This window comes from Dasypus novemcinctus, chromosome 4, assembly GCF_030445035.2.
Source record: "Dasypus novemcinctus isolate mDasNov1 chromosome 4, mDasNov1.1.hap2, whole genome shotgun sequence".
In the NCBI taxonomy this organism is placed as follows: domain Eukaryota; kingdom Metazoa; phylum Chordata; class Mammalia; order Cingulata; family Dasypodidae; genus Dasypus; species Dasypus novemcinctus.
In genome coordinates this window covers 58,269,402-58,294,724 of record NC_080676.1, presented here as the reverse complement: position 1 = coordinate 58,294,724, position 25,323 = coordinate 58,269,402, and the positions used below count along the sequence as shown (strand labels likewise).

General features: G+C 40.2%; 1 protein-coding gene, 1 non-coding gene and 1 pseudogene across 4 annotated transcripts in view; all 3 read right to left on the bottom strand.

Annotated features, from left to right (window-relative positions):
* Positions 1 to 1,269: 1,269 nt before the first annotated feature.
* Positions 1,270 to 25,323, bottom strand: part of LOC101443698 (uncharacterized) — a 60,953-nt gene continuing 36,899 nt past the window's right edge. For 2 of the 3 annotated variants that reach the window (XR_009185494.2, XR_001118989.4), the window contains one exon: positions 1,270 to 1,583. The gene's annotated coding sequence lies outside the window, so the exon portion shown is untranslated. Of the gene's footprint in view, positions 1,584 to 18,456; positions 18,628 to 25,323 lie in introns of those variants that run through there. The other variant, XR_188431.5, reaches the window with a different exon arrangement.
* Positions 17,412 to 17,613, bottom strand: LOC111765619 (small nucleolar RNA SNORA73 family). Its single transcript, XR_002797915.1, has one exon. It is a non-coding gene; the product is annotated as a small nucleolar RNA SNORA73 family (small nucleolar RNA).
* Positions 21,366 to 24,750, bottom strand: LOC101445805 (transcription elongation factor A protein 1 pseudogene; annotated as a pseudogene).

Here is a 25,323-nt window from a genome sequence, read left to right as displayed (position 1 = left end):
CATATTCAGGTTTCACTGAGGAAGTGTCCTTAGGAGGTGTGTGTGTGCACATTCTGGTTATGCTTGCTTGATGAAAGATATAGTTAAAGAAATAAGTATGTTTAAAAGAGAACTGAGGATTTCAACAACACAGTATGGACACAATCTGTGCCCAGAAGTGCCCCCAAACCATCTAGAATCTTCTGAAGACAACTACAGAGAAAAATCGTACTAAACCTTCTTTTAGCTCATTTAGGCCAAAGTGGTACTTTCCAACTTTTTTGACCCTTCTCATAGTAAGAAATACATTCTCAACATTTCCTATTTTATTGTATTTTCTTAAAATGCTGTTCACACTAAATTAATTTCCCTATTCACCAATGAGTCGCAACCCACATTTAAAAAACATAAGGCTGTAGGGTGCTGACCTGGGCCAGGACAGGGCAGGGTGAGGGAAGGGTGACAGCTAAACTCAGAGTAGCACAACACAGGAACCAGAGGGAAAAAATCTGATTGTGCAAAGAAATCTCCGAGTCTGATCTTAGGTAAACAGGATTTTTGTGGATGAAATTCTATTCTTTCATAATAAATATGTAGTAATAAGTTCATCTATTGAGTAATTTCCCAGAAACATGGGACAGAGCCAGAAATAGAGATTAAAACAGTGTCATAATGAGTCTAGATAGAAATGGTGGGGATTTTAATTATCAAAGTGCTTCCTGGTAGAACGTTGAATTCTCAGTAGAAGAAAGCTGTAGAAACCTTGGAGGTGGGCCTGGGAAATGATACATTAGACTTTGTTCTGGCTGAGTCCTCAGCAGACACCGGTGAATAGAGTGAGATCTGTGAAACAACACAGCAATACTGAGCCCCTACTAAGCGAAGGCACAGTCTGGGCCCTAGGCTCCATCAGGGAACAAAACAAAGTCCCTGCTCAAGAGCTACGTATTGAGGAGAATGGCAGGCACAACCAAATAAGAACGTACTGACCTGTCAAGTCGTTATCAATATTAAGGAGAAAAGTAAAGCGGTGTAAGGGATATGTATGCTATTTTAAGGAGGGTGAGCAGAGATGTCCTTTATGATAAAGTGACATTTGAGCAGAGGCTTGAGTAAATGTGTGAGGCTCACTACTGTCTGGGGGAAGGACGCTCCAGGCAGAGAGAACTGGAAACGCAAAGGGCCTGGGGCAGGAGCAGGCTTGGTGGGCTTAAGCAACAGTAAGAAGGGCTTGAGGGGTTGGAGCAGGGGCTATTGATGGAATCAGAATGATTACAGGGAGTCTCAAAGGCCATGGTAACTTTGACTTTAATCAGGATGTTTTAGTTTCCTGGTTACTGAAACAAATACCTTGCAACAGGTTGCCTTAAACAATGGGAATTTATTGGCTCTTAGTTTTAGGGCCCGGAGAAGTTCAAAACCAAGGCCTCATCAGTGATGCTTTCTCTCCCAGAAGACTGTGGTGCCCTGGGGCTGGCCAGCAACCCCTGGCCCTCGGCTTTTCTGTCACATGGCCGTACACACGGCGAACTCGCCTGGCTTCACCCGGCTCTGCTGACTTCTGGCTTCTTGCCATGGCTTTCCTTCTGTGTCTGAATTTCATTCTGCTTGTAAAGAACAACAGTAATAGGATTAAGACTCATTCCAATTCAGTTGGGCCACACTGGTAACTGAAGTGAATTTATCAGAAGGTCCTGTTTACAGTGGGTTTTCACATAGCTCTAAGCCACCATAGATGATAAACCAGAAGACAAGTTCAGAAACGCTACCGATTCATAAATGTTCCACACACACCCAGGCTTGTGGCTTGCAAATTCAAGTTGGCTCCATTCACGGGAGGCAGTTACCAGCTAGGATTGCTGCGGTGAACCCAACAAAGTTAGACCCTTTCTCCAAATCCTTGGTCCTTCTAATCCAGTCCTGTGCACTCACATCATAATGTGCTGGGAATGGCTCTCAAAACTGTCTAGAGGTGGTTGGGAGTAAAGTATCTCAAGCAACTAAGAGCTACTGTTCAATCCCCAGGAAACTGAACCACAACCCTGAAAGCGCTGAGACCTCCTTATCTCCTCAGCATCCTGTGGTGATAGGTGTGTTGGTGAAGGTGTTGGTGCGGTGACACAGGCAGATGACAGCTAGAACTTTCAAAGTCAGTGAGCACCAGGAAGCCTTAGACATCTTTTCAAAACAGCTTATCAGTAGCCCGAAGTAATGTGGACTAAGATTCATCACATTAAAAACCAAACCAATAAATACCCTTAGTGGCTAAGTGCAAGCCAACAAACCAATTTATAAGTGTATGTGAATGTGTGGCCATTCAGATGCAATCTAGAAATTAGATGTTAAGATGTTATTTCCAGGTGATTTTGGAGAATGCATCTTCTGGGAGGTGGGCTTGGAACCTCAGTAGGAATCAAGGCTGGGGATAAGGTGAGGGTTAGAAAAGGCCACAACTGGGTGACTCAACCTCCTTGACTCCGTCTTTACAGCAACAAAGTAGAGCAATAACAGTATACACCTCAGAGAGTTTTTGTGAGGCTGAAATGAGATTATACTTGTGAATATCCAGAATAAGCAAATTCATGGGTACAGAAAGTAGATCACAGGTTGCTGGGGGGTGAGGGGAAGGGGGAATGGGGATTTATTGCTTAATGGGCACAGAGTTTCTGTTTGGGGCCATGAAAAAGTCTTAGTAATGGATGGTGGTGATGGTAGCATAAGATTGTGAATGCAAGGAATACCACTGAAGTGTACATTTAGAAATGGTTAAAATGGTAAATTTTGTATTTTATATATGTTACTGTGATAAAAAAATAATAAAAAAAAAACCAAGATCATGCTAGTGAAATGCTTAGCTCACTGCCTGACAGATAGGAAATGCTCCATACACATGAGCTCAATAATTGTCCTTACTTGACCAAAAGCCCGTGAGATTGGGGACTGCTTCCTTGTTGGTCTGTGAATGTATAGCACCTAGTACAGGGCGGGGCACACAGTGGATCTTCAAAAAATGTTGCTACATCCACACCTGCCAGGAATGAAAGGTGTACAGGGCTCCTGAGAAGCTGCCACCCCCCATAATTACCTCCACCGTTACTGATCACCTCCTGGACACTTTCCACACATAAGAGGCTGAATGATAAAAACCATAGATATCTTTAGTTCTGCCTGTGCTATATATATATATATATACATTTTTTTTTTTGCCCAGGTTTATTAGTTAGGGTTCTCTAGGGACAGAATCAACAAGAGATATCTGTCAATAGTATGCGATTCTATGAGAGTGTCTCACGCAGCTGTGAGGAAGCACAAGTCCAGGTTCTGCAGGCAGGCTGCGACCAGGGGCTGCAATGAAAGTCCAGTGAAGGTTTTTGATGAGTTCTGGGTGATGTTGGCTGTCCAGAGACAAGCTGGGGAATTCTCACTCAATGCTGGAATCATTTCCCCTTTTAAGGCATTCAACTGATTGGGTTAAGCATCACTCATTGCTGATGACAATCTCCCTGATTGATGTAGTTAAAACCAGCTATCTATGATTTACCACTGCAGAAAAGTCAATGGTGACTAAAGTCCATAAATGCTCTTGTATTACAGTTAGCCCAGGGCTTGCTTGACCAAACAACTGGGCACAATTACCTGGCGGAGTTGACACAATAACCTAACCATCAAATCAGGCATAACAAATAAGTCTTTAAAAATAGTTTAGAGAATACACCAACAAATAAAGTTACAAACAACAAGAAGCAACAAAAATATAGGGAGGGGAGAGAATCAGATTGCCTTAGTTACCACATAATATTAAAAATGTCTAGTTTTCAAAAATAATTATGAAGCATGTAAAGGCAAGGCCCATTCAGAGGAAGAATAAGCAAGCAGAAATTGCCCATGAGCAAACACATACACTGGCCTTCCTAGAAAAATATTTACTTTAATTCTCCGAAGTATCCTAACAGGTTTAATGAAACCATTGGCAAAGAAATAAAGGAAACTTTAACACAAGTCTCTTACCGAATAGAGAATATCAATAAAGAGAAAACAATTATGAAAAGAAACCAAATAGAAATTCTGGTTCTGAGTAGTAAAATAGTAAATGAAAAAAAAGATTCACTTACAGAACAGATTAAAGCTGGCAAAAACAAACATCAGGCATTAACTCCCCCTTCTCAACCCACATTCTATTTTCTAGTAACCTGTGCTCTATAGTTTAACTCCATGAGCTGAACTCATCATATTAAGTTCATGTTAGTGATACTGATGCTTACTGCATGTAGAATTCAACAAGGCTTTGTTGTAATTGTGTGGAAATGGACAGAGCCCATGACAATACACTGAGGTGAGTATAACTAACACAGTATGATTGTGATTGAAAGGGGCAGTCCAGGGAGGTAAATGTCAACTGAAAGAAAACTAGAAGACAATCCAGGGACTACAACATAGTGACCCCAGGGGTGGATTAAGTCTTGTATAAATACAAGACTGTTCTTCTATTATAAGTTGTTAAGAATATAGTGATGCATGGGAAAAACACAACTAATACAACCCATGGACCATAGTTAACAGCAGTACTGCAACATTCTTGCAGCAATAGCAAAAAAAGTATTAAACAAATACTAAGGGTCAACAATGGGAGAGGATAACGAGGTATAGGATTGTTCTTTTGGAGTAGTGAAGGCATTCTAAAGTTGACTGGGGTGATGACAGCACAGCTCTGATAAAACTGAGAGCCACTGGGTGGACACTTTGGATGAATTGTACAAGGAATGATATGATATAATTCAGTGAACCCTTTGGTGGATGATGGACTGTGGGTAACAGTACAAATATGAGAATGTTCTCTCATGACCTTTAACAAATACACAAAACTAATACATGTTGTTAATAATAGGATGGTTTTTGGGAAAAACACACCAAATGTAAGCCATGGAACATAGCAGTAACACCATGACAATGTTCTTTCATTATATGCAAAAAATATTCCACACCAATGCAAGGTGTCGGTGGTAGGGTGATGCATGGGAATCCTATAGTATGCATGGTTGTTTTGCAAACTTACAACATCTCCAATAAAAAAAGAGAGATTCTGGGGTAAGCAGTGCCATCATGGTAAGCCACACATGCCCGCATAGACATAGAGCCACATCTCTGGACCTGAGAGAAGGACTCTGGCCCAGGCCCAGGTAGAAGCAAGAACTTTTGGATGTGCCAGGGGCAGATTGGTGAGCTCTGGGACCCACTGTGCTGTCTGCCTGACCCTGCAGTGTTCGTGGCCACACAGCACAAATCAGGCCTCTGGCCAGCTCATTGGTCCTGCTTCCCACCCACTGGAACTCACTGAAGCCTCATAGCTCCATATCTGTCCAGTCCCTCCAAACAAGAAGAGGTTGTCTTAGTCCTTGGTACACAGACTATTTCAAGTCCTGGGAGCCAAACTGGGTTTCTGAGGACTCCTAGCCAATGTGCAGAAGCCAGGAGCCCAGAATATTTTCCCACACTCTTCTGAGATGTAGTACATTGGAAAAGTTCATGTCCTGCACTCCAAATTTCCATAACCAGAAAGAGGGTGAATGGAATCCCGCTCTGTTTCCTGGGGCATTGCTGCAAAGGCAAGAATTCTTTCCTGCGTCAAAAGAGACTGTCACCTAAGGAGGCTTGACCTAATCTCAAGGTTCCCTTGCCTGGACACCCCCAGCCCAAAAGCCTGAATTTAGGGACATGGGTTTCCTCTTACTTGTGTGGACTAGAGCCAAGTCACCCATCAAGGACCCTGCGTGAGAGCCCTGGGCAGGCCCTGAGCCTGTGCCGAATGACAGCGCCAGCCCAACCCTCCCGTCTTCCCACTCGACAGTACCGACCTCTGCACTAGACTTCAGACCTCAGGTGTCCCCTTCACTCTTTCTGCTCTATCCAGCACCAACTGTTTTATAAAGTACATGTCGGGGGAAGCGGACTTGTCCCAATGGATAGGGTATCCACCTACCACATGGGAGGTCCAAGGTTCAAACCCTGGGCCTCCTTGACCCATGTGGAGCTGGCCCATGTGCAGTGCTGATGCGTGTATGGAGTGCCATGTCATGCAGGAGTATCCCCCACGTAGGGGAGCCCCACGCGCAAGGAGTGCGCCCCAAAAGGAGAGCCACCCAGTGCGAAGGAAAGTTCAGCCTGCCCAGGAATGGCGCTGCACACATGGGGAGCTGACACGACAAGATGATGCAACAAAAAGAAACAGATTCCCATGCCGCTGACAACAACCGAAGGAGACAAAGAAGAACACGCAGCAAATGGACACAGAGAACAGACAACTGGGGGGGGGGGGGGGGAGGAGACGGGGGAAGGGGAGAGAAATAAATTAAAAAATAATAAATCTTTAAAAAAAAAGTACACGTCGGGGAGCAGATGTCGCTCTAGTGATTGAGGACCTCCCTCCCATGTGCACGGTCCTGGGTTTGATCCCTGGTGTCTCTGTCCTCTGTTTTTTGTTTTTTTTAAAAATCACAGATTATTCGCTTTATTTATTTTTTTTAAGATTTTCCTCCTCCCCTGCCCCCACCCTGCTGTTTTTGCTGTCTGTGTCCATTCACTGTGTGATCTTCTGTATCTACTTCTCTTTTTGTCTTCTCATCTTTCTCCTTTAGGATTAACTGGGATTCGATCCTGGGGACCTCTGATGTGGAGAGAGGTTCCTTGTCAATTGTGCCACCTCAGATCCTGGTCTCTGATGCGCTTCTCCTTGACTCCCCTTCATCTCTCTTTTGTTGCGTCCCCATCTTGCTGTGTGACTCACTTGCGTGGGCACTGGCTCACTGTGCAGGCATGCTTTCCCTTCTTTTTCACCAGGAGGTCCCAGGGATTGAACCTGGTCCTCCCATATTGTAGGCCGAGGTCTTATCACTTTAGCCACATCTGCTTCCCTCTGTCCTCTGTTTTGGTCCTCTCCAGTTTCGGCTGCTGCAACTGACTGCAGTTCTGACATGTTGTGGGCAGGGAGACTGAAGCCGAGGTGTGGGTTGCCAGCATATGCAAAGGGCTTGCAGCTCTGTTGTGTCCTTGGGCTGCAGCAGTGACGGGCACAATGTGAGTCCCATTCTGAGTTATAGTTTTTATGGGGAGCTGGTGCTGGCCACAGGGCGCGTGCTGCACTATGGTGACGGTCTGGACAGGGGTGACTGGGCTGTTTGAATCACCGGGCCAGCGGCTCCCAGCACGGCGTGGCCAATCGCAGGGGTAGGCTCTACGTTCACTTTATCTTCCCTGTGGTCACCATGCTCTTGTGGCTCTGCCTCCCTAGCAGGGGCCATGACCCTGTGGGTGACCTTGGCCTGCCTGGCCACAGGGTATGTGTTTGTGGGGGCCAACCCAGCCATGCTGGGAGCCCTATTTTTTTTTAATTGGCAACCCCGGGGCCATATTCCTCTTTAACAACTGCAGGGGGCAGTATGGGGAATGTTCTCTTTAGAAAGGGACTTTGCTCTCTCTCTAGTTTGCCAGTCTGCTTGGGCCCTGAAAACATTTGAGTTTGCAACCTCTGACATGAACTAACTTGTTAATCCTTGAATGAATGCTGTGAAGTAAACTGATGCTTCATGGGTGAGAAAATGGTAGCTCAGGGATGTCGAATAGCTTCCCAGAGGTCACAGGACAAATTAGCTGTGACGGGCTGGCATACAGGCCTCTGGGTCTCTGAAGCTGGTGCTCGCCACTGTTGGGGGAAGGAGAGCATGTTGAATGCAATGATGCTGTGGGTCCCGATGAACTTCATTACTCTGTTTTGAGTTTATCTGGGGATTTCAGATCACTGTGTTGCAATTCTAGGCTAACCCCAGTGAATGCCAAAGTCTAGAAACACTTATTGCTAATCCACTGTGTGATCTCGGCAGAAATGTTTTGGAGGTTTCAGTGCAACTTGCCATCTTTTGTCAAATTTATTCCTAAGTACTTATTTTGTATTTTGATGTTATTGTAAATATTGTTTTTATCTCAATTTCTGATTATTTATTGCTAGTATATGAAATTCAACTGATTTGTGGGTATATTGATTGTGTTTCCTTCTACTTTGCTAAATTCCCTTATTGGTTCTAGAAGGTTTATTTTGTTGCTATTGCTGTCACTGTTTTGTATTTTTTCTTAATAGATTTCATCAGATTTTCCACATAGATGATCATGTCATCTGCAAATAAAATGTTTCGCTTCTTCCTTGCCAATCTGGATGCATTCCTCTTTCCTTCCTTTCCTTTCCTTTTTTTTTTTTTTCATCAGTGTTAGATAAGGATGAGTTCACAGCTTTGACTTGTTCCTGAAGTTAGCGGGAAATCTTTCTATCTTTCACCATTAAGTATGATGCAAGCTGTACGTTTTTCATGATGCCTTTTATCAGGTTGAGGAAGTTTCCTTCTATCCTTAGTTTGCTGAGAGCTTTAAATTAGGAACTGGTGCAAGATTTTGTCAAATGATGTTTCTGCCTCTATTGAAATATGAATATGGTGAATTACACTGATTTATTTTTGGATGTAAAACCAACTTTGCATTCTTGAGATGAACTCCATTTGGTCATTGTGTTAGTTAGCCGAAGGGGTGCTGATGCAAAAAATCAGAAACTGGTTGGTTTTTATAAAGGGTATTTATTTGGGGTAGGAGCTTACAGATTCCAGGCCATAAAGCATAAGTTACTTCCCTCACCAAAGTCTATTTGGAGCAAGATGACTACTGACGTCTGTGAGGGTTCAGGCTTCTTGGGTTCCTACGTTCCTGGGGCTTTCTTTACTCTGGCTTCAAGGATCCTTCCTTCCTGGGGCTGGCTTCTCTTTCCTCTGCGTGCTGACTTCCGGGGTCTTCAGCCTCTAACTCTAACATCGGAAATCCCCTCATCAAAAGGTTCAACTCTGTCCTTTGCCATGACTTTTATCTGTGAGTCTCAACCCATCAAGGGGTGGGGACTGGGTGGGGAATCCATGCCCTAATCATAATTCAGTCATACCCAGGTACAGATCAGATTACAAACATAATCCAATATTTCTTTTTGGAATTTATCAATTATTCAAACTGTTACAGTCATGGTGTATTATTCTTTTTGGTAAAATTTCACCTAGAATTTTTGCATCCCCATCCTGGTAGGATATTGGTCTGGAGTGTTTTTCTTTTCTTGTAAGGTCTTTTTTCTTTTCTTTATTAGAGAAGTTGTGGGTTTACAGAACAATCTTGCATAAAATAAAGGATTCCCATATACCACCCCACAACCAATACCTTGTATTTCTCTAGGAGATTTGTTGCAGATTTTTCAAAATTTTCTGAGTATAGGATCATGTCATCTGCAAATAAAGAAAGTTTTACTTTTTACCAATTTGGGTTCCTTTTATTTCATTTTCTTTCTTAATTGCTGTGGCAAGAACTTTCAGTACAATGTTGAGTAACAGTGGTGACAGTGAGCATCCTTGTCTTGTTCCTGATCTTATAGGGAAAGCTTTCACTCTTTCACCATTAAGTAGGATGTTAGCTGTGGGCTTTTCATATGTGCCCCTTGTCATGTTGTTTCCTTCTATTTCTAGTGTTCTAAGTGTTTTTATCAAGAAGCGCTGTTGGTTTTGTCAAATGCCTTTTATGTAACAATTGAAATGATCATTGTTTTTTTTCCCTTCATTGGGTTAATGTGCTGTATTTCATTAATTGATGTCTTTATGTTGAACCAACCTTGCATACCAGGGATAAATCCCACTTGATCATGGTATGTAATGTTTCAGTATGCTGTTGCATTCAGTTTACTAGTATTTTTGTTGAGGTTTTTTGCAACTAAATTCATAAGTGATATTGGTCTGTAGTTTTCCTTTCTTGTGGTTTCTTTATCTGACTTAGGTATGAGGGTGATGTTGGCCTTATAGAATCAGTTAGTAAGTGCTCCCACCTCTTCAATTTTTTGGAAGAGTTTGAGCAGAATTGGAGTTAAATCTTCTTGGAATGTTAGGTAGAATTGCCTTGTGAAGCAATCTGGTTCTGGGCTTTCCTTTGTTGGGAGATTTTTGATTACTGATTCAATCTCTTTACTAGTTATTGATTTGTGGAGATCTATTTCTTTTTATTTAATTTATTTACTTTATTTCTTTCTCTCCCCTTCCCACTCCCCCCCGCCATTTGTCTGCTCTCAGTGTCCATTCTCTGTGTGTTCTTCTGTGACTGCTTCTATCCTTATCAGCAGCACCAGGAATCTGTGTTTCCTTTTGTTGTGTCATCTTGTTGCCTCAGCTCTCTGTGTGTGGAGTGCCATTCTTGGGCAGGCTGCACTTTCTTTCATGCTGGGAAGCTGTCCTTACGGGGTGCACTCCTTGCATGTGGGGCTCCCCTACGCGGGGGGACACCCCTGCGTGGCAAGGCACTCCTTGTGTGCATCAGCAGTGCACATGGGCCAGCTCCACATGGGTCAAGGAGGCCTGAGGTTTGAACCGCAGACCTCCCATGTGGTAGGTGGACGCCCTATCCATTGGGCCAAGTCCGCTTCCCTTCTATTTCTTTTTGATTCACTGTAGCTAGTTTGTGTGTTTCTAAGAATTTGTTCATTTCATCTAAGTTATCTCATTTATGGGCATACTGTCTTCATAGTACGTCTTATGGTTCTTTTTATTTCAACATGGTTGATGGTAATGTCCCTCTTTTCATTTCTGATTTTTGTTATTTTTTTTCTTTTTTTCTTTGCCAGTCTAGTTAATGGTTTGTTGATTTTTTAAATCTTTTCAAAGAACCAACTTTTGGTTTTGTTCATTCTCTCTATTGTTTTTTTGTTTTCTATTTCATTTACCTCTGCTATGGTCTTTGTTATTTCCTTCTTTCTGCTCACTTCAATTTACTTTGCTCTGCTTTTTCTAGTTCTTCCAGTTTTGAGGTTAGGTCTCTCTGATTTGAAGTTTTCATTTTTTTTCTTTTATTGCAAATATTTTAAAAATAAAGTTTTATTAAGTATATCATTCATACATGAATATACATAAACAATAAGTGTATAGTAAGAGTTGTGAACTTACGAAACAAACATGTATATCATCATCCAGCAGTCCTCGTACATCACCCCACCACCAATACCATGTATTGCTGTGAAACATTTGCCACAAACTATGAAAGAGCATCCTCTAATTATCACTACTAACTATAGCCTACCTCTTATATTCGGTTACTTTTCCCACCACCCTATATTAGTATTATACATTTGGAGGGAACATTCTCTTATTTGTCCTGTTAACCACAGTCCATCTTCCACCACTGAATTCCCTGTGTTATATAGCCCCATGTCTGTTTGTTTTTTTAAAGATTTATTTGTTTTTTATATATTTCTCTCCTCTTCCCACCCCAGCTGTCTGTTCTCTGTGTCTATTCACTGTGTGTTCTTCTGTGTCCACTTGTATTCTTGTCAGCGGCACCTGGAATCTGTTTCTCTTTTTTGCTGTGTCATCTTGTTGCATCAGCTCTCCGTGTGTGCGGCGCCACTCCTGGACAGGCTGCACTTTCTTTTGTGCTGGGTGGCTCTCCTTATGGAGCACACTCCTTGCACGTGGGGCTCCCCTACATGGGGGACACCCTGCGTGGCACGGCACTCTTTGCACATATCAGCACTGCACATGAGCCAGCTCGTCACATGGGTCAGGAGGCCCGGGGTTTGAACCACGGGCCTCCCATGTGGTAGGCAGACGCCCTATTCATTGGGCCAAATCTGCTTCGTGCCCCATGTTTTATACAATCCATTCAAAGCGTACACTCAGTGGCTCTCATTTTCATCATAGAGTTGTGCTGTCTTCACCTCAGTAGATTTTAGAACATTTTCATTACTCTGAAAGGAAAAATTCCATACCCTCTTTTTTTTTTTTTTAAAGATTTATTTATTTATTTATTTAATTCCCACTCCCCCCCCCCCCCCCCCCCCCGGTTGTCTGTTCTTGGTGTCTATTTGCTGCGTCTTGTTTCTTTGTCCGCTTCTGTTGTCGTCAGCGGCACAGGAAGTGTGGGCGGCGCCATTCCTGGGCAGGCTGCTCTCTCTTTTCACGCTGGGCGGCTTTCCTCACGGGCGCACTCCTTGCGCGTGGGGCTCCCCCACGCGGGGGACACCCCTGCGTGGCACGGCACTCCTTGCGCGCATCAGCGCTGCGCATGGCCAGCTCCACACGGGTCAAGGAGGCCCAGGGTTTGAACCGCGGACCTCCCATATGGTAGACGAACACCCTAACCACTGGGCCAAAGTCCGTTTCCTCCATACCCTCTTATACCCTCCTATTGTCCCTTAGAATTGCTATAATACCTTCTTTGTCATTGCTGCAAAATATTACAATATTACTGTTAACTATCATCTATAAGTTACATTAGTTGTAATTTTCCTATGTATCACCATATTCTTAACACTTTATATAAGAAGAACATCTAGAATTTATCTCCATGTGTTTACTCATTGTATTTAGTTCATATCAATGAGATAATATCAATGAGATCCTTTTGTGTCTGACTTATTTCACTCAACATAATATCCTCAAGCTTCATCCATGTTGTCATATGCATCCAGAGTTCATTTATTCTTACAGGTGAATAGTATTGTATGTATATACCACATTTTGTTTATCATTTATCGGTTGATGGATACTTGGGCTGTTTCCATATTTTAGTGGTTGTGAATAATGCCGCTATGAACATCAGTGTGCAAATGTCAGTTTTGTCCTTGCTTTCAGTTCTTCTGAATATCTTCCTAGTAATGGGATTGCTGGATCATACAGCAGTTCTATATTCAGCTTCTTTGAGTTACTGCCAAACTGTCTTCCACAGAGGCTGTGCCATTCTACATTTTCACCAGCAACGAAGAAGTGTTCCTGTTTCTTTGCATATTTTTCAGCACTCGTAGTTTTCTGTTTTTAAAATAATGCCCATTCTATAATGTGTGAAATGACATTTCATTGTAGTTTTGATCTGCATTTCCCTAATACCTGGTGATGTTTAACATGTTTTATGCACTTTTTGGCCATTTGTATTTCCTCTTTGAAAAGATGTCTATTCAAGTCTTTGGCCCATTTTACAATTGGGTTGCTTGCCTTTTTATTTTTGAGTTGTATGATCTCTTCATATAACATGGATACCAAACCCTTATTGAATATGTGGTTTGCAAATATTTTCTCCCATTGAGTGGGCTGAGTTTTTACTTTCTTGAAAAATTCTTTTGAAGAAGAAAAGTGTTTAATTTTGAGGGAGTCCCATTTATCTATTTCTTTCTTTACTTTGGGTGTAAGATTTAAGAAAGTACCACCTACCACAAGATCTTGCAGATATTTCACTGTATTTTCTTCTACGAGTTATATGGTTGTAAATTTTGTATTTGGGTCCTTGATCGATTTTGAGTTCATTTTTTGTATAAGATGTGAAATAGGGGTCCTCATTCTTTCTTTTGGACATGGGAATCTAGTTCTCCCAACACCGTTTGTTGAATGGTCCAGCTGGGTGGCCTTGCTAGCCTTGTCAAAACTCACTTGACCAAAGACATGAGGGGCCTATTTCTTGAGTTCCCAATTTGGTTCCATTGGTCAATATGTCTATCTTTATGCTGGTACCATGATGTTTCTTTTCGTGGTTTTTGTTTTTCTTCTTTAAGTGATATACAGTACTTTAATCTTTAGTCCATATTCTAATTTCATCAACTATCCCAATACTGTCTTATGTCATATTTATTTTTCTCCAGTACAGAATCATTTCTTGCATTTAGTTGACATGTTTCTTAGTCTCCCTTTAATTTTTTTCCCATAAGTTAATGTGATTTTATTTTTGATGCTAGTCTTTTTTCTTATACAAGCTTTCCTTTTTATTTCAACTAATATTATATTTATATGAAAATTTCAAAGAAAATGTAGTCACCCCATCACAGTATTCCATAACCATAATATATTTGTCCTTATTAAGAAATTCACACTGGTACATTTGTACCTCCTAAACTGCAGATATTATTATCATTGAATCATTTTCCATTAATAGCCTCTTTTTTGAATGTTCACATTTACATGGATTTTTGGCTGAATTTTCAAAGATTCCACATATGTCAAAACCACAACTCTGAATTAAAATGAATATTAAAAACATTTAAGCCTTGTAACAAAGGCTTACTCTACAGAAGCAAGGAAAACAAAGTGAATAGTAACAGCAGTATATTTCTAGGAGAGAAAGCAATCACTTATTTCCTTTATCATAAAACAAACGTTGATAAGTCAGCATTTTTTTTTATCCCCCCCCCTTGTGGCTTGCTTTCTGTCTGCTCTCTGTGTCCATTCACTGCACGCTCTTCAGTGTTTTTCCTTGCCTCCCTTTTTGTTGCATCATCTTCCTGAGTTGGTTCTCTGCAGTGCTTACAGGCCAGTGGCTCTCCATGGAGCATGCAGGGGAGCCTGCCTTCACAAGGAGGCCCTGGGACGTGAACCCAGGGCCTCCCATATGGTAGATGGGAGCCAAATTGATTGAGCCACAGTTACTTCCCAATAAGTCAACATTTTAATAACACTGGCCAAGTTATTTACTATGCAAGAATTTGCTTTTCAAGTTGTGTCTTTAAAATGTATCCATCCATATATTTGGATTAAATTTATACATTAAAAACACTTTGCTTAGAATTCTAATCTTAACTATAAACCATAACTTATCAAAGTATAGTCCAAACACTACACAGTAATGCTACCATTTAGATTTATATAATTCATCTGTAAAACTTAAATTATAAACAGCAATTTTGCCCTGTTTTTCTAAAATAAATGTCCCTATGTCTAAAGCTTTAAATGATAATCAAAAAAGACAGATGCAAATAATCTATGTTATGTATTTTCCTTTATTGGGCTTTTTTTTTTAAGATTTAATTTTTATTTATTTCTCTCCCCTTCCCCCCCCCCCACCAATTGTCTGCTTTCTGTGTCCATTCACTGTACATTCTTCTGTGTCTGCTTGTATTCTTGTCAGTGGCACTGAGAATCTATGTCTTGTTTTGTTGCATCATCTTGCTGCGTCAGCTCTCCATGCGGTGCCATTCTTGGGCAGGCTGTACTTTTTTCGCACTGGGCGACTCTCCTTACTGGGCGCACTCCTTGCACGTGGGACTCCCCTACGTGGGGGACACCCCTGCATGGCACGGCACTCCTTGCAGTAATCAGCACTGGGCATGGGCCAGCTCACCACATGGATCAGGAGGCCCTGGCTTTGAACCCTGGACCTCCCATGTGGTAGGTGGATGCTCTATCCATTGAGCCAAGTCCTCTTCCCCTTCATTGGGCTTTGATAAAAGCAGAGCCATCTGGTGTTGGAGCACCATCTTCCTTCTCAGTTACAGTCTCTACAGTCCCAGAAGTAGACACAATAACCATTGTTTTATTTGTTGAAGCGTTCTTCTGTTTCTCAGCAATAGCTGCACAAAAAGTAACAATCTCATCACTTTCAAAGTCATAGTCAGAAGATTACTTCTGCTGATAACTCACTCTTTTTAACCCTCCGTGCCACTTTCTGCTGCTCCTGGTGTGTTCTTGCCCACGGTCTTCTTTCTGTATTTTGGGGTTCATTAGACAGATATAAAGGGTCTTGAAAACTTTGAATTGCTTAATCAATTTTGTCCTTTGGCTCTCTGTTGTCATATTGTTCTATTGTCTGTCTTCTTATCCTTTAGTTTACCCTTCCTAATAATCTTCATTTCTTAACTCTTCTCCAAATTCTCTCCCCCTTGTTTTTTCCTTTCAGGCTGCAGCACCACCTTTAGTGTCTCTTGCAAATCTGGTCTTTCGGCAACATATTCTATCAATTTTTGTTTGTGAAGACTTTGAACTCACCTTCATTTTTGAAGGACAGCTTTACTTGATACAGAATTCTTGGCTGGCAGTTTCCTCTCTCAGTATCTTAAATATATCATATCACTTTCTTTTCTCCTCTGTGGTTTCTAATGAGAGGTTGACATTTAATCTTATCGAGTTTCCCTCATGTGTGTATTTTGCTTTTCTCTTGTTGCTTTCAGAATCCTCTCTTTATCTCTGATATTTGTCATTCTGAATAATAGGTGTCTCAGAGCAGGTCTATTTGGATTCTGTTTAGGGTACATTGTTCTTTTTGGATATTGATATTTGTGTCCTTTGTAAGGGTTGGGAAGTTTTTGGTCATTATTTCCTCAAATATTCTTTCTGCCCCTTTTCCATTCTCTTCTCCTTCTGGAACACCAATAATGTGAATGTTTGTTTGTTTTGCATTGTAATTCACTTCCCTGAGACTTTGTTCCATTTTTACCATTCTCTTCTCTTTCTGTTCTCCTGTCTTTTCTAGTTCAGATGTTCTGTCTTCAAAATCACTAATTTTGTCTTCAAGCAATTCGAATCTGCTATTGTGTGCCTCTAAGGTACTCTTTCCATCAAAATCATCTTTATTTGAATTCATAAATACATTAGTTTAATAAGCTAATCTACTTTGCTCTTTTTCTCAGAATTCATGGGTTGTAATATTTAGTACATTATATAGTGACTACAACTCCAAGCAGGAGAATCGCATCCATCAACCATGGATCTAAGCCCCCTCTGGATATAGAGATGGAGTGGACATCACCAACCCAGGGTCCATAGGATGGAGGAATAAAATATGGATTAGAGTGAATTTACAGTATTCAACTATTGTGACTAGTAATGGAATAAACTATAGCATTGATGTGGAGAAAATGTCCAAGGTAGTTGCTGAGGGCAGGAAATGGGAAGTAGAGATGAGATGTGGAGGCATTTTTGGAACTTGGAGTTGTCCTAAATGATATTGCAGGGACAGATGCTGGACATTATACAGCCTGCCATAAGTCAATGAATGTACTGGGGGAGAGAGTAAATTACAATATAAACTATAATCCATGCAGTTCAGCAGTGCTCCAAAATGTATTCACCAAATGCAATGAATGTGCCACAATGATGAGGAAGGTTGTTGATGTGGGAGGAGTAGGGATGTGGGGTGTGGGGTTTGTGGGAACCTCTTATATTTTTAAATGTAACATTTTTTGTGATTTATGTATCTTAAAAAAAGACAATTTAATTTAAAAAATAAAAAAAATGAAACTGGTATATAGTTTTGGGGTGACCTGAAAATTTGCATTTCTAACCATTTCCCATGATTCTGTCTTTAAGGCTGGAATTCTTTGATTTACTCAGTTTTTTTTTTTAAAGCCAGGCATGGAGACAAATGTGTGCCAATTTTCAAACCCTCCATGATCATCTTCAAGATAGTATAGCATCCAATTTCCCACCTCATATTTCAATGTCAAGGCTTTGCTCCTTTTCTCTCCTCAAATCTGAGGTCTTTTGAAATTCTTTCGAGAATTATGTGAAACAAAGGTACAAAGTGTAAGTGTAATTCATAAATAGGTTAAAGCAAGACAAAGTGCACTTCTTTGGACACGTGGTAAACTGAACCTAGATCCAGATTGGTATTCTCAAGAGAGCTGCTTCCTGTATGGTTTGTCTTCTCAGTCATTTTCCATAGGATTCTGAGAAGCTGCAGGACTATGCAGGCATATGCTTTAGGCCAGCTTCATCTCCAATGTTGGGAAAGGGACTGTACCTCCCTGGGCAAAGCGTTATGCTCCCTTGCACCACCTGGACAGAGCCCAGGGAGGGTGACCTCCTGGGGTCTCCACACTGGATCTAATGTATTTTCAATCTTGTCCATCATTTCTTTCATTCCCATAAGGTCTGTTACTTTTCTTTGCAGGCTTCAAATTGTTCTTTATGTTCTCCTTATGTCGTCTCAATACTCTTTATTTCTTTAGTCGTATTTTCTTTAAATTCTTTGAAGTGATTTAGGAGAGCTGTGTGATTATCACTGATTAATTGTATTAAATCCTGTATCTCTTCAGGATATTTGGTTTGTTCTTTTGCATGGGTCATTTTTCCCTGTTTCCTAGTATGGCTTGTAATTTTTTGCAAATGTCTAAGCATCTGAATATGTTGGGGTATATACTGTGATAGCTAATTTCTCTCTCTTACCTATTGTTTTTTTCCCCCACTGCTCATCTTTATATTTTTAAAATTAAAAAATTTTTTATTTCATATCTCCCCCCTCCCCCTTTGTGGCTTTTTGCATGCTGTCTGCTCTCTGTGTCCATCCTCTGTGTGTTCTTCTGTGTCTGTATTTATTTTTATTTATTTCCCCTCCCCCCTTGTGGCTTGCTTGCTGTCTGCTCTCTGTGTTTGTTTTCTGTGCACTCTTCTGCGTTTTTTGCTTGTCTCCCTTTTTGTTGCATCACTTTGCTGAGTCAGCTCTCTGCAGCACCTGTGGGTCAGGCGGCTCTCAGCGGTACCCAGGCCGGCAGCTCTCTGCAGTATGCTGGTGAGCCTGCCTTCGCAAGGAGGCCCTGGGACATGAAACCAGGCCCTCCCATGTGGTAGATGGGAGCCCAACTGATTGAGCCACAGCTTCTTCCCATCTTCTTTATATTTTGTTCAACTTATTCTCAGTTTTTAAAAATGCCCAGCTTAAGTTTTCAAAATCTGGCCAGGGACTCACTGGTGGGAAGCAGATTTTCTCCCAGTGGCTGGATACGGAGAGTGTAGTTTTTGCCCATGCAGTTTCCAGAATGGCCATCAGGTGGTGCTAGTCAGCACATCACTTCACAAGGTATTTCAGTCTTGGTGTTCCTGTGTTGACTCTCCAGATCTGAAATTCAAAATGGGCTCTGCTGACTGAATTCACTGAAGAAAAACACCCTGATCTCCCCTCCCTTTTCCCTTAAAACAGCTGTCAGGGAGAAAGATGTCTGTTCCCCTCTGTTTGCTATAGTGATCCAGGGGCTTTACCCCAGCTTAATATCAGGGGGGTGAGGAAGGGGGCCCTTCCTGGCAACCATGGGGGCTTGGTAACTCACATTTGTCATTTCAGGTTCTTTGTCTCTCTGTCCCTTATCCTCCTGGGAGTTGTGAGCACTGTCCTGGTCTGCTGACCCCCAAAGTAGGTCCCTTGGATAGCTTTTGGCTCTTTCTCTGTTGTTTTTGTGAGAGCATTCAGCTCTGCCTTTTAGTCCATCACCATGTTCCCACAATCCTCCTAGCATCTTTTCTTCTTTATTATTGTAAGTATTTAGAGTACCAAATTTCTGTCCCAGCAGTGTTTTCACTGCATCCCATAAGTTCTTTTTTTTTTTGGGGGGGTGGGGGTCTTCACAGCTTTTATTCAGAGTACCCACTTCAATCAATGATAAATGTGAACATGAATCATAAGTTTCAGTATGTTGTATTTTCATTTTAATTTGCCTCAAGGTATTTCCTAATTTTGCTTCTGATTTCCTCTTTAACCCATTGATTGTTTAAGAGTATGCTGTTTAATTTCACATATTTGTGAATTTTCCCTTTCTCCCTCTGTTATTGGTTTCTAGCTTCAGTTTGTTGTGGTTGGCAAGCATACAGTATATGATTTAAATATTTTTGAATTTATTGAAACTTGTTTTGTGCCCCAACATATGGTCTAGCTGTAGAATGATTCACATGCACTCAAGAAGAATGTGTATTCTGGTTTTGCTGAGTGCAGTGTTCTGTATATGTCTGTTACAACTAGTGGTTTGTGTATAATTCAAGTACTGTGCTTTCTTATTGATCTTCTAACTAGATGTTCTTTCCATTATTGAGAGTGGTGTGGTAAAGTCTCCTACTATTAATGGAGAACATCAATTTCTTCCTTCAAATCCGTCAGTATTAGCTTCATATATTTTGGGACTTTGTTGTTAGGTGCATATATAATTTATAATTGTTACATCTTTCTTGTTGAATTGTCTTGTTGAATTATCAGTATGTAATGACCATTTTTGTCACTCATAACTTTTTTTTAACAATAAAAAACTTATTAGACTACAAATTTAAAAATGAATTACTTAATTTAAAAATGGGACTATTTTAATTTTACTCTTTTCTTAAACTCACCTTTTCCAAAAATACACTTTTAGTTTTTGAAATGAAAATGCAATAGGTTGCTCTGTGAACTGACAAAGTTAAGTTGGGCTGGTGCCTGGGGGTCAGTTCTTACATACAGGAGTCTTAACATGGATGTTCAAATATTGTTTTCTATATTACATCAGGCTGATTTGCAAAAAGACATGGGAAAATGTGGAGGGGAGAGCCAAGCATGGACTGAGGTCTTTCTAGTGGTGTCTGATAGAATGTGGTTTGAGTGGGATAAAATGTGGACTTTGTAACAGTGGCCTTTAAGATGCACTGGAGCACGTATACATTAAAGGAACCTAAGAGAACAAATGTATAAACTTGGACGAACAGGAAAATTTACTTGCAAGCGCTGTATATAAGATAAATTGCATTACAGTTTATATACACAGTTGGTTCTATTACAGCACACGTTCCCAGTTTATTCAACAGCCTCATTCAGTATTTAACAGAGAAAATCAGCAAATAAGACTCAAGACCAAAATATTTTCCATCAACCTCCATATGAAAAGACCACAGCTTTAATGGTTTATACAATCCTTATGCTTAATCCTAGATCAGTTTGGATTTCCAAATCAAAATCAAGCCTTGAATTGTTTACATTATCTACTCTATAGTAAAAAGCTAACATTTTCTTCCCAGCATGTCTTCCTATGAAAGAAAAAAATGGTCAGAAGCTTTCATTCTTTGCCTACACAGGGATTTATGAAAAACCATATTAAACTATGAAAGCATTCTTCTGCAAAACTAAAATCAACTACAAAGTCAAACAGGTGAACAACCTCAAAACAAAACTGATTTCAACAAAGTAAAGCCATGTTTCCAAAAGTAAAATCTATTAAGAACAAATAATATGCATGTACAAGAAATTACAATAAATGATGATCATGGGTAGATGCAAAATACCTAATTATCACAGGTTTGAGAAGATAATAATCTGGTTCAAATATCATATAGTTTAGATAAACTGATGAAGTATTATTTCAGTACACACTGTATTTGATAAATCTAAAATTATATTACCTTTTCCTCTCCTTTAATATTTGTTGGCACATGCCAATGTGGAAAAAATGTAATTTTCATTTATGTATAAACAGAGAAAATAATATTTTTAGTGTATGTTTCAGACTGTAAAAAGTTAAAGTACATTTTCCTTTAAGAAGAAAATTTAAAAATTGAGTTCCAAAAGTTTAATTGATAAAAGTTTAATATCAACTTACTTATAAAAATGAAAAAAAAAATCTGAAACAGGTACCATATAATTATTATATGGTCTCCCTACTGATCTGAAACTACAGAAGGCATTTAAGGAAGGCATGTTGTGTCAAAACCAGACTAACCCAAAGGATGTATGCTGCTTTAAAAATCTGATTTGTCAGGAAACTAATTTGACAGAGTTTAAAGCTAATTACAAAATTCACTTTCTTAATGGTGGACCATTGACATCTTGCCCATTCTTCTAACTCAACAGAACTTCCATTGATTTCCACATTCATTACAGACAACAAATGCTGTCATTGGTTCATCAGCACTATGGGTTTGTACCTCATATAAGTACAGTTCTTCTTTTTTCATTTGCCACATGTGAACAAGCCAGTCTGGGTTCCACCTCTTTTAGCCATTTGATGCTCTCTGATGGCTTCTTTGGTCAAGTTTTTACTCATTTCTTAGAGTTCATCACTAGTCATGTCCTTTGCTGTCAGTCTAGCAAGTAAGTCAAGAGGGAATATTCAAGCACTGCGTTTTCCCTTAAGTTTGGATTCTTTGCATCCTTATGATTTAATATTCTATTTTGTATTCTATTTTTGTATTTCATGCTTATGTTTCCTTTTTCTTGATATATAGTTTCCTCAACTTGAAATCCTAATTCTTCATCAGCTCCAAGAGCAATATAGTAATCTCCTGTTCAGAGAGCTACAGCAAGTGTTTCTCTACACTTTAACTGTACAGGATCAGAAGTGCTTGGAACCAGAGGACAAGATGAAACATAAGTAGCTCGAGCATTTGTCTCATCCTTTCCACTCCTTATGTTTTCACTGAAGCTACTTCTCTTGTTTCAGGACTTTCTGAGATATTATCACAGGTTCTTTTTTCTTTTCTTTAAAGTCTTTATCGGTTGATGGTCCATCTAAAACCATTTCCCCAGGATTCAACAGTAAGTTCTTAGTAGAATAAGTAAGAACTGGAATTAAATAGTACACTACAATACGAACAACACACTACAATAATATTGGCATTTATTATTACCCAAATGGTTACCTTTACCACAGGTCGTTATTTCTTTAGGCTGCTTTGAACCACTGTCAAATGTCCTTTTGCTTCAGTCTTTAGTACTCCCTTTAGCATTGCTTGTAGGGCAGGTCTTGTGGTGATGGACTCCCTCAGCTTTTATTTATCTGAGAATGTCAGTCTCCTCATTTTTGAAAAAGAGTCTCAGCAGATAAAAAATCTTGGCTGGCAGTTGTTTTCTTCCAACGCTGCAAGTATTTCAACATACTATCTTCTTGCCTCCATGGTTTCTGATGAGAAACCAGCTTTCAATGTAATTGGGACTCCCTTCTATGTAACACATGGTTTTTCTTTTGCGGCTCTCAGAACTCTCTCGTCCTTTGCATTCAATTGCGTAATCAGTGTGATGGAGTATATTTTTCTTCATGTTTACCTTGTATGGTTTTCTCTGAGCTTTTTGGATGGGCATATTCATAGCTTTTGCTAAGTTTGGGAAGTCATCTTTGACTATTCCTTATGCCCCTTTCTGTCTTTCTTCTCCTTCTGAGACTCCCGTAACATGAATATTGGTGTGCTTGATGGTGTCCCAGAGGTGTCTTAGGCTATTTTCACTTTTAATATTTCTTTTTTATTTCTGCTCTTCAGCCTGACTCATTTCAGACCCAGAGATCTGAGTTCACCAATCAAAAGCTGTGATCGTGACTGGCCATGCCCACCCGTGTTTTTGTGGGATAAGATTTTTACGTCTCTTTCTGTTACCAGCAGTTAGCAAGGGACTGGAACCGTGACAGCCTGCTGTGAGAGTGAGGGATGGGAGCCAGTAGCCACCACGCGGAGAGAACAGTTTACAGTTCTTTACCATAATTTATCAGTCTCTTCCTCCTGCTCTTCCCTGGATACTGTACAGGGTTTCTCTGGCCTCGGGAATTTCAAAACGTTGTTTCAGACAGTATAATAGTTGTTGTGGTAGGACTGAGTCCTGAAACTCCCTACTCCAACCCTTTCCCTAAAAGTTCCCTAACCCCTTGTTCTGGTTTTGATTTCAGGGCAATACTGGTCTCTAGAAATGCACTGGGGAGTAGTTTGTATTTAATTGGTATTATTTCTTCCTAAGATGTCTGGTAGAATTTTCCAGAAGTCATCTGGGCCTGGGAAGATTTTTAGTTGCAAATTCAATTTCTTTAATAGATATAGGGACATTGACATATTTCTTCTTGAGTGGGCTTTGATAATTTGTCTTCCAAGGAATTTTTCCATTTCATCTAATTGTTGTGTTTATTGGCATGAAGCCGTTCATAGTATGCTTTTAATATTTGCATAAACTATAGTGGTGTTACCTCTCTCATTCCTGATATTGATAAATATCATTTATTTCCTGATGAACCTGGCTTGAGGTTAACAATTTTTAAGTCTTCCCTAAGAAACTTCTTTGGCTCCAATGATTTTATTTATTGTTTTTCCTATTTTCTGTCTCACTGATTTCTGCTCTTATCTTATTTCCTTTCTTCTTTTTACTTTGGGTTTAATTTGTTCTTTTTCTAGTTTCACTGTCCTGGGAAGGGATATGGGGTGAGTCAATGACTACCATAGTAGTTTTTAATTCCCATCCCCTTCCACTTTTACTACATTTGCCACCACCCAGCTTACTGCCATTTAGAATATTTGCCATTGGGTTTTGGAGAGTTATATTAAATATTATTTTACTCCTATTTTGTAAAGAGTTTTCATTAGAATCAGCTGCTAAGTTTTATCGCCTGCTTTTCAGAATCTATAATTCTCAGATGGTTTTTCTACTTTAACTTGTGATGTTGCAGATTATGTTGGTTGAGTTACTAGTATTGAACCACCCTCTAGAATTACAGTCTTCTTGGTCATGGCATACTTATTATTAATATTTTGAGACTGTCCTGATTTCTGTTTTCAATATTTAATTCAAAATTTTTTATTTACAGTCATAAATGAAATAGGTTTACAGTGTTTTGTACTATATTTATCAAATCTGGGTATTAAAGCTATATTGGTTTCACAATGAGTGGTAAGCATCTGTCCTTTTCAATGACTTGGAATAGTTAAAATAAAAGGCAGTGGGATTACCTGGTCTTTAAAGATTAAATAGAATTCAGAGGTGAATCCATCTGGAGCTATTGCCTTTATAGTTGCAGATCTTTAATTATTTCAATCTCCTACATTTTACTTGCCCTGTTAATGGCAAATTCATGTCAACTTTGGTAATTTATATATTTTCCAAGAAAAAACTCTCTTCCTCTATGAGAAGACTGCATGGGTTTTCTCTTATGATTATCTTACTGTTTTCTGAATTTTTGTTTATGACATCATTCTTTTTTTTTTTTTTTAAAGATTTATTTATTTATTTCTCTCCCTTCCCCCCTGGTGTCTGTTCTCTGTGTCTATTTGCTGCGTCTTCTTTGTCTGCTTCTGTTGTTGTCAGTGGCACGGGAATCTGTGTTTCTTTTGGTTGCCTCATCTTGTGTCAGCTCTCTGTGTGGGTGGCGCCATTCTTAGGCAGGCTGCACTTTCTTTCAGGCTGGGCGGCTCTCCTTACAGGGTGCACTCCTTGCGCGAGGGGCTTCCCTACGCGGGGGACACCCTGGCGTGGCACAGCACTACTTGCCCACATCAGCGCTGCGCATGGGCCAGCTCCACACGGGTCAGGGAGGCCCGGAGTTTGAACCGCAGACCTCCCATGTGGTAGACGGACGCCCTAACCACTGGGCCAAGTCCGCTTCCCTATGACATCATTCTTAATCTTGCTTGTCCTTTTTACCCTCTTATTTTTTCTTAATCAAGCTCAAAAGGAGTTTCTCTATTTTATTGCAATTATCAAGGGCCCAGCCTTTGGATTTATTTATCCTTTCTCCTTTAAAAAAAAATGTTCTATTTTTAAATTTCAACTTTTTAAAATTAATTTTCCCTTTTATTATTTTCTACTATATTAAAATGAGAACTTATTCCATTATTTTTTGTAAATATGTTTATTGAACAATAGCTGGCATGTGGACAAGTGCATAAAACATTAGTGTACAGCTCAATGAGTTTTTACAAAGCGAGCACACCCCTATTACTACAACCCAGATCCAGATCCAGAGCATTCCCAACTCCTCACAAGCTTCCCCTAGGAACCTTCAGGGTTATTACCCCCCAAAAGAGAGCCACTACCCTGACTTCCATAGCC